Here is a 13,722-nt window from a genome sequence, read left to right as displayed (position 1 = left end):
TTACTGCCTCCTTGGAAAAAACAGTGCAGGGTGGCGTTGCCATAACTGCCGCAAGCTCGCTCACCCTGCGAGCTGACGTGATTGCGAGAAGAAAGGTCGTCTTTATCGTAAGGAGGCGGAGGGAAACCGTGGCCAAGGGCTCGAACGGTGGTCCCGTTAGCACGTTAAGCACCAGGTCCAAGTTCCACGAAGGTGGAAGCGGTTTCCGAGAGGGGTATAGGTTTACCAGCCCTTCGAGGAACCTGGTAACCATGGGATGGGCGAACACCGTGTGCCCTTCCTCCTTGTGTCTGAACGCCAAAATGGCGGCAAGGTGGACCTTTAACGAGGATAGTGAGAGTCCTCCTCTCTTGTGGTCCAGTAAATACTCTAATATTACAGGTATAGGCACCGAAAGGGGGGCCAGCTGTTTGGTAGAACACCAAGCCGTGAAGCGAGTCCATTTCTGCTTGTAGGTCTTCCTGGTGGAAGTCCTCCTGCTACTTTCTAGGACTTGCTGCACTTCCTCCGTGCATGTGCTCTCTAGGGAGCTGAGCCATGGATTAACCACGCTTGTAGTCGCAGGCCTTGGGGGTGCGGATGCACTATGGACCCCTGGGCTTGCGTGAGCAGATCCGGCGCCACCGGAAGAGGCATCGGTGGACGGTCCGACATGTGCAGGAGTAGGGGGAACCATTGCTGTCGATCCCACGTTGGGACTATCAGGATCATTCGGGCTCCTTCCCTCCTGGCTTTCTGCAAGACTTTGTGGATCAGCACTGTGGGAGGAAAAGCGTAAAGCAGGGGGCCCCTCCACGAGATCGCGAACGCATCCCCCAGGGACCCCCATCCCAGTCCTGCCCTGGAGCAGAATCGTGGGCACTTCTTGTTGTGTTGAGTGGCAAACAGGTCTATCTGGGGAAAACCCCATGCGTGGAAAATCAGTCGTAGCAGATCGGGACGGATCTGCCACTCGTGCGTGAGTGCAAAACGCCTGCTCAGCTGGTCTGCCTTCACATTGTGAGCGCCTGGTAAGTACGAGGCTTTCAAGATTATATTGTTGGCGATGCACCAGTTCCATAACCGGACTGCTTCCGCACATAAGGCACGGGACCAAGCTCCTCCTTGCCGGTTTATATAAAACATGGTGGAGGTATTGTCTGTACTGATCCCGACGACTTTGCCTTGTATATGGTCTCGAAAGTGTCTGCAGGCGTTGAACACTGCTCTGAGCTCCAGTATATTTATGTGCAGTGACTGCTCCGTGGAGGACCACAGCCCTTGAGTCACCTCTTCACCCACGTGTGCTCCCCACCCTATGAGGGAGGCATCTGTAGTAAGAAAAACCGATATTTGTGGTTGGTGGAAGGGTACCCCTGTTAGCAAGTTCTTGGGGTTTACCCACCATTGCAGGGATTTGCGCACCTTTGCTGTGGGCGACACCACCCTGTGAACGGTGTGTGCTGCCGGTTTGTATACGCTCGCCAGCCAGTGCTGCATGCTGCGCATGTGTAACCTGGCGTTCTGTACTACGAACGTCGCTGCTGCCATGTGGCCCAGCAGCTGTAAGCACGTCAGGACCGGCACCGTAGGGCTGAAGGTGATGACCTGCACGAGGGAGCCGATGGCCCGAAAGCGAGTCTCTGGTAGATATACTCTCGCTGTAATAGAATTTATGCGTGCCCCTATGAACTCTATGTCCTGTGTGGGGTCTATCTTTGATTTTGCCAGATTGATAACCAGGCCGAGCGAAGAGAACGTGCCTGCTGTGACGCGTATCATGCGTAGTACCTCCTCCTTCGAGGCCCCTTTGAGTAGGCAGTCATCCAGATACGGGAATATAAATACCCCCTGTCTGTGCAGGTAGGCTGACACCACTGCCAAGGTCTTGGTGAAGACTCCGGGGGCTGAGGAGAGGCCAAACGGTAGGACCTTGTATTGAAAATGTTCTTTGCCTACCATGAACCGGAGGAATCGCCGGTGAGCCGGATGGATAGTTATGTGAAAATACGCGTCTTGTAAATCGAGGGCTGCGAACCAATCTCCATCGTCCAGTACCGTAAGGATGGAGGCGATTGTGATCATCCGAAAGCGTTGCTTGCGCAGGTACCGGTTGAGGCCTCGAAGATCTAAGATGGGCCTCCAGCCTCCTGTCTTTTTCTCCGTGAGGAAGTACCTCGAGTAGAACCCTTTTCCTTGCAGTTGCTCCGGCACTCTTTCCACTGCCCCTATGAGCATGAGATGGTCTACCTCCTGCTTGAGCCTCGCTACGTGGGAGGCCTCCTGGAGGTGGGGCCTGGGTGGAGGTCGTGGCGGTGGGAGCAACTGGAAGGGGATGGCGTACCCCGTGGCTATGATCTCCAGCACCCATTTGTCTGTGGTGATCCTTTGCCAGTGGTCGTAGAATGGTCGGAGGCGATGGTGGAATAGCCACTTCGGATGACCTTGTGCGATGGTAGTGATGGCGCAGCCCTGGATCTGTGTGTCAAACTTGTGGCCTTTGGCCCTGCCCCGAGGACGCACGGCTCTGTTGTGAACGTCGCCTGGGAGTTCTGTACTGCTGGTGCTGTTGATGTCGGCCTTTGCTCGTAACCCCTGTGGTACTGGGGACGCTGTTGCTGGTACTGGTACCGTCTTTGTTGATGGTAGTACTTTTTCTTTCTGTATGGAGGGGTGTAAATCCCCAGGGTCCTAAGTGTGGCTCTTGAGTCTTTACTGGAATGAAGGACCGAGTCAGTTGATTCAGCAAACAGCTTCTGCGAGTCGAAGGGAAGATCGACTATCTTTGCCTGCAGATCCCTCGGTATACCCAAAGTCTGGAGCCAGGGCTCCCTTCGCATCACCACTGCCGTAGCTGTGGAACATGCTGCTGTGTCCGCAACATCCAGGGCGATCTGAACTCCCGTCCTCGAGGCCGCGTAGCCTTCTTGCACGATGGCCTTGAGCACCGGTTTCTTGTCCTCTGGAAGCGAGTCCATAAGGGAGGTTAACCTAGTGTAGTTGTCGAAATTATGGTTCGCTAAATGCGCTGCATAATTTGCCATTCGCAACAGTAGAGTGGAGGAGGAGTAGACCTTTCTGCTGAACAGCTCTAGCTGCTTGGCATCTTTGTCTGTTCCCCCGTCCTGAATTGAGATGTCTTTGATCTTTGTTGCGACGACTCCACCACCAAGGAATTTGGTTGTGGGTGGCTGAACAGGAACTCCATGCCCTTCGCCGGCACGAAGTATTTCTTATCCGCTGTCTTGTGGACAGGCGGAATAGTCGCAGGGGTCTGCCATATCGTAGTGGCGGACTCCAAGATTGCTTCATGAAGCGGTATTGCTATTTTGGAGGAGGCCAGAGGTCTCAGATTTTTGAGGAGCTTATGGTGTTTCTCTTGCACCTCTGCTGTCTGGATGCCTTGCGTGAAGGCCACCCTCTTAAACAGCTCTTGAAACTGTTTGAGATCGTCCGGAGGATGGACATCCCCCGGGGCCGTAGCCTCGTCCGGGGAGGAGAGCGAGGAACCACTGGGGTACGCCTCTCTGGACCCTTCCGGTTCCTGTTGGTGATGGTACACCCTCTCGCTAGAGGCTTGCGAGGGAAAATCTCGGGGTTCCATAACCAGTCCCCCCTGAGATACTTGAGTCTCTGTCCCCGTTCGCGATTGCCCTCGGGGATACGAGATCGTCTGTGGGGATCTTTCCCTGGTAGATTGCCGGTGGTGTCTATGCCCCGCGTGATAGGGGCGACCATGGCAGTATAGGTACTGTTCTTGGGAAGGTGACCTAGACCACTCCCTTGGTGCATACCCTCTGCGTCTGGGGGAGTGAGATCGTTGAGAGATCTGGGACACTGGAGAGAGCGATTTTGGATAGTATTCCAGTGGCTCAAACCCCAGGAAGGGTGAAGGTGGTCCCAGCCAGGGCGAGGCTGGTTGTAAAAATGGAGACGGGGGCTCCGGGTAGGCTAGGGGGGACCCCTGCCTTCTGGCTGGAGTCTGCAGCATAAGCGGAGGGCTGAAAGAAAGCAACTCCGCAGCCCTGTCTGGAGAGGGGCTGCGGTGCCTCGTTTTGTGTGCAGCCTTCCCCCTCCCTTGAGGAGGTAACTCCGCCCCCTGGCGTGTAGGGGATCTCGGCCCCGTCCGCGCCGTGCTCGGCACGCTCATGGGTGGTGCCGCACGGGCGGTGTCCTCCGGTGCCTGCAGGCTGCGCGCGCTCTGCACCGCCGGTTCCCTGGGGGTCGGTGCCGCTGCTTGCAGTGCCGCCGGTACCAGCGCTTGTTTAGCCGCCGCCCTGCCTGTGGTGCAGGGCGGCTGTTTGATTATCGGAGGCTGAACCGCTTCCACGTGGCTCTCCGTGCCGCCGCTGATCAGCTGTTGCTGCGGCTGGGGGCTGCGCGCTCCTCCCGTCCCGCTCGCTGTTCCTGCCGGCAGGGATCGGGCTGGGGAGGCTTTCCTCTGTTTCTGCGCTGATGGGGTGAGGGAGGCGGCTTTCCTTTTATGGGCCCCGGAGCGTCCCTCCTGCTGCGGCCGCTCCAGCACGTCTGGCTGGAGGGCCTTGTCGAAGAGCAGCATTTTAAGCCGCATCTCCCTGTCCTTCCTTGCTCTGGCTGTTAGTTTTGCACAGAAGGAGCATTTCTGCGTGACATGGGACTCCCCCAGGCACCTTATGCAGAGACTGTGCCCATCAGACGCTGGCATTGCCTCTTGGCACGACTCACATTTCTTAAATCCTGAAGAGGACATTGTTGGTGAGTCTTTCAGTTGTTAATGGGTACTTAGCACCTTCTCTGTGCTGTTTTTCCCCTTCTCCGATAGCCTGCTGCGGCAGGAGGGCTGATGGCCCTAGGCTCCTGGCCTCCGGTGTTCCGCTTGTTACTGGGACTGGAATGAATGCCGTCCCGCTTGTTATTTTTTTTTTGAAAAATAACAACTGGCTAACTTGCAGTAGCCTAAGAACTTGAAAACTTTAAAGAAAAAACAGTTAAAACCATTGAATACGTTAACTTGGCCTTAGCCTAGTTTGGATTCCGTCTGCAGCCGACGGCGGTTAAGAGGAACTGGCGGGGACCGGATCGCGCACGTGGCCAGGAGCGCGCAAGGGAGCGGCGCGCGCCGGCGCATGCGCGGTCCAGCAGAAACTGCTTGGAAGATCCAATCTGCGGCGCCGGGCGAGCCCGACACCTATTGTGGAGCACCCACAGGGACACTCAAAGAAGAACATAGAGCTACAGCATCTGAACTATATTTGCATATTAAATTAATAGAATTCAGAAAGTTACCTGGCAAAATCCCCAACAGAGCATCAGCCAAAGTTTCCTTTGCCACCTGCACAAGTCTTACTTATTTTCCTTGAATACTTTGACAATGTTCTCTGATGGTCTACGGCTTCATTTTTCTGCTCATGTATTCTGCAAAGAAGGAAAGGGTGGTATTACAATGCTCTGAATTAAGGACAGTAGTCTTGATTGTGAAGATGACTTCATTATTGTTTATTTCTTTTCTATTTCTCTTCCTGCATTTTTGGATTGTCACGTCACTTGGCATCGTAGATTCAGTAGAGACCTGTTCCTCCTATTCCAACCCTTCTAACTGAAGCCACAGAAAACTTTTCATTATCTCTGAAGGTAAATGAAGTACCACAGAGAGTTAGAGAGGGCTCAGCTCAGGAACACTTTGCTTTGTCTGGTGGACACTGCAAGGTTCACATTCAGAGACCACAGAAATGCGCTAATACTGAATCTAACCCAGTAAGCTGGGAAATCTGAGCTGTGTGACCTTGAAACTAACATTGTCATAGTGCAGGGCTGCCAGCCAAGCTAGGCTGTATTTTGTTTCACCTGTGTGTATTTCCAGGTAAAACAGGGGTAAAGTGCAAATAGTGCTGCTTTCATATCCATCTGTTTCTGAAAGAACAATCCATTCAATTAAAAACATTTTCATCTTTTTCTTCCATTTGATCTTTTTTTCAACATACTTTTCATATTACTCCTGGCATTTCACTGCCATCTGGTTTCAACTTTTGATTAGAAACTTGAAGTTCAGCTTGCACAGTTTTATGCAGAGAAGCAGGGGTCTCATAGCAATTTAATCCCATGAGCAGTTTAGTGCATTACTGGGGTTCCCAATAACATTCCACTGCATATCCAAGAGGGGACATCTCCAGCAGCACAGCTTGCTACACATATACAAGGCAAGCAAATGCTGATAATACTGCTCTGCTCCTAGGAGGGGCTCTTCAATTATAATCAAGGACAGACAGAGTTCAAAGGGACAAACATACAAGGTGAGGAGACCTGGATTATGGAGCTGTAGTTACATGGAACATTAGTGGTGTTAACACAGCTGTATTCTGAATGTAGTCACAGAAAAGCTACAGACTGATCTATGTATCACGAAAGAAAATATACACCTGCACATGTGAGTCCAATAAATACACTGATAATAGTCAGACAGAGGAGTCAAGTGCCTACAATATCTGGATTTAGTTTAGGACTTGCGATGGAATCACCATGGGAGATTAGTATCGGAGGGGTAGCCGTGTTAGTCTGGATCTGTAACAGCAACAAAGGGTCCTGTGGCACCTTATAGACTAACAGAAAAGTTTTGAGCATGAGCTTTCGTGAGCACAGACTCACTTCATCAGATGCTGGTCTTGGAAATCTGCAGGGCCAGGTATAAATAAGTCAGAGCAAGGGTGGGGATAACAAGGTTAGCTCAGTCAGCAAGGGTGAGGCTTACTACCAGCAGTTGATCTGGAGGTGTGAACACCAAGGGAGAGGAAGCTGCTTCTGTATTTAGCCAGCCATTCGCAGTCTTTGTTTAAGCCAGAGCTGAGGGCGTCGAATTTGCAAATGGCTAAATACAGAAGCAGCTTCCCCTCCCTTGGTGTTCACACCTCCAGATCAACTGCTGGTAGTAAGCCTCACCCTTGCTGACTGAGCTAACCTTGTTATCCCCACCCTTGCTCTGGCTTATTTATACCTGGCCCTGCAGATTTCCAAGACCAGCATCTGATGAAGTGAGTCTGTGCTAACAAAAGCTCATGCTCAAAACTTTTCTGTTAGCCTATAAGGTACCACAGGACCCTTCGTTGCCATGGGAGAATATGCACAGAACATTTGAATTGTTCTAGAAAACAAAAAGCTTGTGTGAAGCAATGAGCACAGATCACTTGAGGCCCTATGTCCCTGTCCTTGCACACCACAGGGAGTAGCAGGTGAGGAATAAATCATGTGCACTAGAGCCAGGGAAGACAGGGTGGATGTACCAGTATCCACACCTCAAAGCAAGCACCTCCAGCTGTTCCATTCCACCTATACACTTGAGAAAGAAATACAGATGAAACTTTACTAATGAACCATAAGCTATATTTTGAAACATTTTCTAAAGTGGATGATTACAAAGCTTCATGAACTGGGGTCATGGAGCAGAAACATAGGGCCTCTAGTTAGGTCAAAGCAGTACCAGGCACTAAGAGAATTTATGAAGATATTAGTCATAATAAATTTCCACAAACATCATCAGTAGAAGCATCTTGTCTAAATAGTTCAGAAAGGAATGGGAGACCGTTGAAGGAGACATACAATATTTAATGAAAAGAGGCTGAAGAGATGGACTGAAATTAGATACTTAGCATTTTCTACATTCCTGGGAAGCTGACCCCTGAGATTCTAATGCTAGAAACAGACAGGACTATGATTACACTGCTATAGAGAAGAGAACCACTCTATATTCATCTCAAAGTTGTCCCATTCTGTGCTTTCTGTGTACACATGATTTCTATGTCAGATGACTACCCTATCTGCACTGAACGTTAATATTTTGTTTGAAGTGTTTAGTTGCAGCATTCATATAAAGACTTGAGACATATGTAGGACACATGCAGAAAATAAGATGTAACAATCTCATGTTTATAATTCAGAGGGAAGGATGGCAGAGCTGAAAGTGGATTTTATTGAGTTCCAAATCTATTTCCCAGAGTTACGTTTAGACTAAAAAATATTAAGAGCAAGACTTTTAATGATTCAGGTACTTGCAGACAAACAGAGAAGTTACTCACCTGCAGTAACCATGGTTCTTCGAGATGTGTCCCCGTGGGTGCTCCACAATAGGTGTCGGGCTCGCCTGGCGCCGTAGATCGGATATCTTCCAGCAGTTTCTCCTGGATTGTGCATGCGCCAGCGTGCGCCGCTCCCCTGCATGCCCCCGGCCACGTGCGCGATCTGGTCCCTGCCAGTTCCTTGACCAACTGCCTCGAATGCTCCTGAAAAACATTAGACAGAGATCCGAAGCGGGGAGGATGGGCGCGTGGTGGAGCACCCACGGGGACACATCTCGAAGAACCATCGTTACTACAGGTGAGTAACTTCTCTTTCTTCTTCGAGTGGTCCCCGTGGGTGCTCCACAATAGGTGACTACCCAGCAGTAACCCAAGTAAGGAGATGGGTAATCGGTTTATGTGCAGCTTGCCCCCGAGAAGACTGCTGTCGACAGACGGGTATCCTCTTCGAATACCTGATGTAGGGCATAATGCTTGGCGAAGGTGTCGTAGGACGACCAGGTCGCCGCTCTACAGATGTCTTTTAACACGATGCCCTTGAAGAAGGCTGTTGACGCTGCCACCGCCCTGGTGGAGTGAGCCCTGGGTGGAGCCAGCAAAGGAGTCTTTCGAAGCTCGTAGCACATTTTTATACAGGACACAATGTGCTTTGAGATTCTCTGTGAAGAGAGACCTTCTCCTTTGACCTGGGAGAGAGAGAGACTAGAAGCCTGTCCGTTTTCCGGAAGGACTTAGTTCTGTCTATGTAGAAGGCCAACGCCCTCCTCACATCCAGCAGATGCAGGCGTGCCTCCTTGCTGGAACTGTGAGGCTTCGGGTAAAACGAGGGTAAAACTATTGGTTCGTTGAGATGGAACTCCGAAGAAACTTTTGGAACAAAGGCTGGGTGCAGCCTTAAGGTTACCGCCTCCTTTGAGAATACGGTGCAGGGCGGCATTGCTATCACAGCTGCGAGCTCACTCACCCTGCGGGCTGACGTAATTGCAAGGAGGAAGGTTGTTTTCATCGTAAGGAGACGTAGAGGAACTGTGGCTAATGGTTTGAAAGGTGGACCCGATAGCGTGCTGAGCACCAAGTCCAAATTCCATGATGGTGGAAGCGGTTTCCTAGGAGGGTACAGGTTTTCCAGCCCCTTCAAGAACCTTGTAACGACAAGATGGGCGAATACAGTGGGCCCTTCCTCTGTATGCCGAAAGGCTGATATAGCGGCGAGGTGGACCTTTAGAGAGGATAGAGAAAGCCCGCCTCTTTTGAGGTCCAATAAGTATTCTAGTATTACAGGTATAGGAACGTCAAGGGGAGCTAGCTGCTTGGCGGAACACCAGGCTGTAAATCGAGTCCATTTCTGCTTGTAAGTCCTCCTGGTGGAGGTCCTTCGGCTACATTCCAGGACTTGTTGTACTCCCTCCGTACACATGCTCTCTAAGGAGCTGAGCCATGGATTAGCCATGCTTGTAGACGCAGACCCTGAGGGTGCGGGTGTACTATGGACCGCTGAGCCTGCGTGAGTAAGTCCGGCGCCACTGGTAGAGGAAGCGGTGGGCGGACCGACATGCGCAGAAGCAAGGGAAACCACTGCTGCCGATCCCAAGTTAGGACTATGAGTATCACGCGAGCTCTCTCCCTTCTGGCTTTCTGCAGAACCTTGTGGATAAGCGCTGTAGGGGGAAACGCGTAAAGTAGGGGGCCCCTCCATGAAATCATGAATGCGTCCCCCAGGGGACAATTCTTGTTGTACTGGGTGGCAAACAGATTTATCTGGGGAAACCCCCATGTACGAAAAGTGCGCCGTAGCAGATCGGAGTGGATATGCCATTCATGCGTGAGTGCGCAGTGCCTGCTCAGATGATCTGCTTTCACGTTGTGAGCGCCCGGCAAATACGAGGCTTTCAATGTTATGTTGTTGGCGATGCACCAGTTCCACAATCGGACTGCTTCTCCACATAGGGCACGGGATCGTGCTCCTCCTTGTCGATTGATGTAAAACATCGTGGAGGTATTGTCAGTATTGATCCCGACTACTTCGCCATGTAGGTAATCTCGAAAATGTTTGCAGGCGTTGAACACTGCTCTGAGCTCCAGTATGTTTATGTGCAGTGTCTGTTCCGCAGGGGACCATAGCCCTTGCGTCACCTTGTCGCCGATGTGCGCTCCCCATCCTATGTGGGGGGCGTCGGTAGTAAGAAAAATAGAAATTTGTGGTTGGTGAAAGGGCACCCCCACTCGCAGATTCTTGGGGTTTTCCCACCACGCCAGGGATCTACGCACCTCTGTTGTGGGCGACACCACCCTGTGGACAGTGTGGGATGCCGGTTTGTAAACGCTCGCTAGCCAATGCTGCAGGCTTCGCACGTGTAACCTGGCATTTTGTACCACAAACGTCGCTGCCGCCATGTGGCCCAGCAGCTGTAAGCACATTAAGACCGGCACCGTGGGGCTGTATGTGATGACTTGCACCAGCGAACTGATGGCGTGGAAGCGGGCGTCGGGTAGGTACACCCTTGCTGTGATAGAGTTTATGCATGCCCCTATGAACTCTGTATCTTGTGTGGGTTCGGTCTTTGACTTTGCAAGGTTGATAACTAGGCCCAGCGAAGAAAACGTGTCCGCTGTGACATGCATCATGCGTAAGACCTCTGCCTTCGAGGCCCCTTTCAGCAGGCAGTCGTCCAGATATGGGAAAATAAACACCCCCTGTCTGTGCAGGTAGGCTGACACCACTGCCAGGGTTTTGGTAAAGACTCTGGGGGCCGAGGAGAGGCTGAACGGAAGAACCCTGTACTGGAAGTGCTCCTTGCCGACCGTGAAGCGGAGGAAGCATCTGTGTGCTGGGTGGATTGTTATATGAAAGTAAGCATCTTGTAAGTCGAGGGCTGCAACCCAGTCTCCATCGTCCAGTGCCGTGAGGATCGAGGCAACTGTGATCATCTGAAAACGTTGCTTGCGCAAGTAACGGTTGAGGCCCCAAAAATCTAAGATGAGCCTCCAGCCTCCTGTTTTCTTCTCTGTTAGGAAGTAGCAGGTGGTCCACCTCCTGCTTGAGCCTTGCCTTGTGGGCAGCGTCCCTGAGGTGAGGCCTGGCGGGAGGCTTCGTCGGTGGGAGCGACTGGAAGGGGATCGTGTAACCCATGGCTATGATCTCCAGCACCCTGGCGCCCTTGGTCATAGCCCCATTGATATTGAGCATGCTGTGGTTGGTAAGCGTAGCGTCTTTGCTGAGGATAAATTTTTTTTCCCCCTGTATGGGGGAGTATAAATGCCCAAGGTTCTAACTGTAGCTCTCGAGTCCTTACTGGAGTGGAGGACCGAGTCCGTTGAGTCTGCAAACAGCTTTGTGTATCAAAGGGAAGATCCACGATCTTTGCCTGTAGGTCCCTAGGGATACCAGACGTCTGGAGCCAGGATTCTCTACGCATGACCACTGCTGTAGCCGTTGAACGTGCCACCGTGTCCGCCACGTCCAGGGCAATTTGGACTCCCGTCCGCGATGCTGCGTAGCCCTCTTGAACAATCGCCTTTAACACCGGCTTTTTGTCTTCCGGAAGTGAATCCATGAGGGGAGTAAGTCTGGAGAAATTATCAAAATTATGGTTTGCTAGGTGTGCCGCATAATTTGCCATTCTCAATAGCAGGGTAGAAGAGGAATATACCTTCCTGCCAAACAGCTCTAGCTTCTTAGCATCTTTGTCCGATCCCCCCGATTTGTACTGAGAAGCCTTCGACCCCTGCTGGGACGATTCAACCACCAAAGAATTTGGTTATGGGTGACTAAAGAGGAACTCCATGCCCTTTGCCGGGACGAAGTACTTCTTATCCGCTCTCTTGTTTGTAGGTGGGATAGAGGCCGGAGTCTGCCATATGGTAGTGGCTGACTCCACAATGGCTTCGTCCAGCGGAATAGCAATTTTGGATGAAGCCGGGGGTCTCAAATTTTTCAGGAGTTTGTGATGTTTCTCCTGTACCTCTGCCGTTTGAATGTCTTGCGGGAAACCTACCCTTTTAAATAGCTCCTGAAATTGTTTAAGGTCATCTGGGGGGGGAGACATCCCCGGGGGCCATGGCCTCATCTGGGGAGCATGAGGAGGAACCACTGGGGTAAACCTCCCTCAAACCCTCAGGCTCCTGCGATCGATGATACACTTGCTCCCTGGAGGATTGTGAAGGAAAGTCTCAGGGTTCTAAAACTAACTCCCCCTGAGACAGCTGTGTTTCCGTCCCCAGTCGAGAGTGTCCACGAGGGTACTGAGCGGCTGGTGGGGGGGACCTGCCCCTGGATGTAGGCCTGCGGTGTCTGTGTCCAGCATGATGAGGACGACCATAGCAGCATGGGCAAGGGTCTGGTGGAGACCTGGACCACCCACGGAGTGTGTACCCCCAATGTCTGGGAGAGCGAGACCTCCGCGACGACACAGATAGAGGTGAAACTGGCTTGTGATAGTACTCCAGGGGATCCACTCCCAGAAATGGTGAAGGTGGCCCAAGCCATGGTGACGTTGGTTGGAGGAACAGAGGTGGAGGTTCTGGATAAACCGGTGGAGACACAGGCCTTTGGTGCGGCGTCTGTATCACAGGGGAGGGCTTGGTGCTAACAGCAGCGCAGCCCTGTCCGGAGATGGGCTGTGGTGCCGGGTTCTTGATTTCGCCTTGCCCCTCCCCTGCGGGGCTGGCACCGCTCCCTCCCGTGGTGGGGATCTCGGCCCCGCTGTCGGCGCTGCGCTCAGCACAATCAGCTGCGGTGCCGCGCGGGTAGCTTCCTCCGGCGCCTGCAGGCTCCATGCCTGGTGCCCCTGCACCGTTGGTGCTGCGGGGGCCGGTGCCGCCTGGTCCGGTACTTGCCTCGCTGACGCTCTGGACGACACGCGTGCCGGCTGTTGTGTGACCGGAGGCTCAGCCTCTGCCACGTGCGCTGCCGCTTGCCTGAGTATGCGGCTGGGGGCTGTGTGCGCTGCTCGTCCTGCTCGCTGAACCCGCCGGCAAGGATCGAGCTGGGGAGAGTTTCCTCCGTTTCTGCACCGAGGGGGTCAGAGAAGCTGCCTTCCTCTTATGCAACCCAGAGGGCCCTTCTGGGTGAGGCTTCTCCGGCAAATCCGGCTGGAGAGCCTTATCGAACAAGAGCATTTTAAGCCTCATCTCTCTGTCCTTCCTGGCCCTGGCTGTGAGCTTAGCACAGTGAGAACACTTCTGGGTAACGTGTGATTCCCCCAGGCAGCGGATGTATTCGCTATGCCCATCGGAGGCCGGCATAGCTACGCGGCATGACTCACACTTTTTAAAACCTGAAGAGGCCATTGCGGTGAGTCCTTTACTGTTAATAGGGTACTTTGCACTTAATCCGTGCCTTTCCACCCCAAATAGCGATCACTGGCCTGCGGGGCAGCGAGCGGCCTAAATGGCCTTCACGTCCACTCTTCTCTTCTCCGCTCCTCTCTCTCTTGTTTTTTTTTTTTTGCTGATATTCTCTTTGTCCTTGCTTTCTCTCTTATTTTTTTTTTTTTAGTAACCAAAAACAACAAATTATATGTAGAAAACAACTATCTAATCTGACTCTGGCCTTAGCCTGAGCGGATTCCGTCTTCAGCCAATGGCGGTTGAGAAGGAACTGGCAGGGACCGGATCGCGCACGTGGCCGGGGGCACACGGGGGAGCGGCGCGCACCGGCTCATGCGCGATCCAGGAGAAACTGCTGGAAGATTTCTGA

At 52.4% G+C, this 13,722-nt stretch overlaps 1 long non-coding RNA gene across 2 annotated transcripts in view; it reads right to left on the bottom strand.

Moving 5' to 3' along the window:
• LOC142002036 (uncharacterized) overlaps positions 1-13,722 on the bottom strand; it is a 228,587-nt gene that overhangs the window by 162,625 nt on the left and 52,240 nt on the right. For both annotated transcript variants that reach the window (XR_012642605.1, XR_012642606.1), the window contains exon 2: positions 5,245-5,373. This is a non-coding gene — a long non-coding RNA (uncharacterized LOC142002036). The remainder of the gene's footprint in view (positions 1-5,244; positions 5,374-13,722) is intronic.

This window comes from Carettochelys insculpta, chromosome 26 (genome assembly GCF_033958435.1).
Source record: "Carettochelys insculpta isolate YL-2023 chromosome 26, ASM3395843v1, whole genome shotgun sequence".
NCBI classification, from domain to species: Eukaryota; Metazoa; Chordata; order Testudines; family Carettochelyidae; genus Carettochelys; species Carettochelys insculpta.
Note: the sequence above shows the minus strand (reverse complement) of the source record. Positions and strands in the feature narration are given on the sequence as shown.